Source organism: Orcinus orca, chromosome 16 (assembly GCF_937001465.1).
Source record: "Orcinus orca chromosome 16, mOrcOrc1.1, whole genome shotgun sequence".
Taxonomy (NCBI): domain Eukaryota; kingdom Metazoa; phylum Chordata; class Mammalia; order Artiodactyla; family Delphinidae; genus Orcinus; species Orcinus orca.
In genome coordinates, this window is record NC_064574.1 from 78,610,447 (window position 1) to 78,611,526 (window position 1,080).

Consider the following 1,080-nt stretch of genomic DNA (forward strand, 5'->3'; position numbering starts at 1 on the left):
CGACCAGGGATTGAACTCGAGCCCTCAGCAGTGAGAGGACGGAGTCCTAACCACTGGATCACCAGGAAATTCCCCCTGACCGTTTCTGAGCAGAAGAATGCTGTAGAAAGAGCAGCTACTCTTGCAGCTGCTGAAGGCTGGACTGCTGTGGAAGCCAGCTGAGACCTGAGACAATGTCGCCACTGCCACCACTACCCCAGACTGGTCAGAGAAGATGGCAGCCAGTCAGTGCTCCAAAAGGAGGCGACTTCCCTGCACGATGTGCTGAGGCAGGTGGGAAATAAAGGTCTTATTTATTTCTCTGCTGGTAAATGGGGGGCGGAGGTGAGCAGATCTGAACCATTTCAGCTCAGTGCAGCAAATGCCCCCTTTAGTACAAACACCTGGCCTCCCACCTTGACTCGCAGACCAGAGGTTACGTTATACCGCTTGTAAGTTATTTGCCTCAGTTTCCTCATCAGTAAAGGGCAGGAGCGGGGGTCGAAGGGCGGGCTGGAAATGACCTCTAGAGTCTCTCCTAGCTCTTTCTAGAGTAGACTTCAGGATTAGTAAGAGGTGCTCCGTCCAGCCTGCCTGGGCCCCCAGCTATAGAGCACGGCGCCTCCAAGCTGACGCCTCGACGACGGGAGCCACTCATGGCGCCCCTCGCCTGCGACCGCCAGCGGCACAGAAAATACAGCATCCGGAGCAGGCCAGGTGCGGGGTCCACAGCGGGCCCAGGCAGCGCCTCCTCGGCTTGGCAAGGATCTGCCCCGCGGCGAGGGTTCAAGCCCCAAACCCAGCACGTCACGAGCTGCGGGAACGTGATTCCCAAAACTCAGGCTCCGACTCCCCGCAAGAATTCTGCGCGGGGAGGGGCCGGGCGGAGCTTAGCAGGGCGGGGCCAGGGTATTGGTTAGCTCCGCCCAGGGCGTGGCCAGGTACGGTGCTCTCGCCTGTGGGCGTGGTGCCCACAGGGTTTCGTAGTGACGCAAGGGGCGGAGCCTGGGGGGGACAGTTTTCCGGGATTACATAAGGAAACGTGAGCGAAGGAGGGGCGCTCCGCGATAGGGGGCGGGGAGAAGGCGGAGCTCCAGTCGG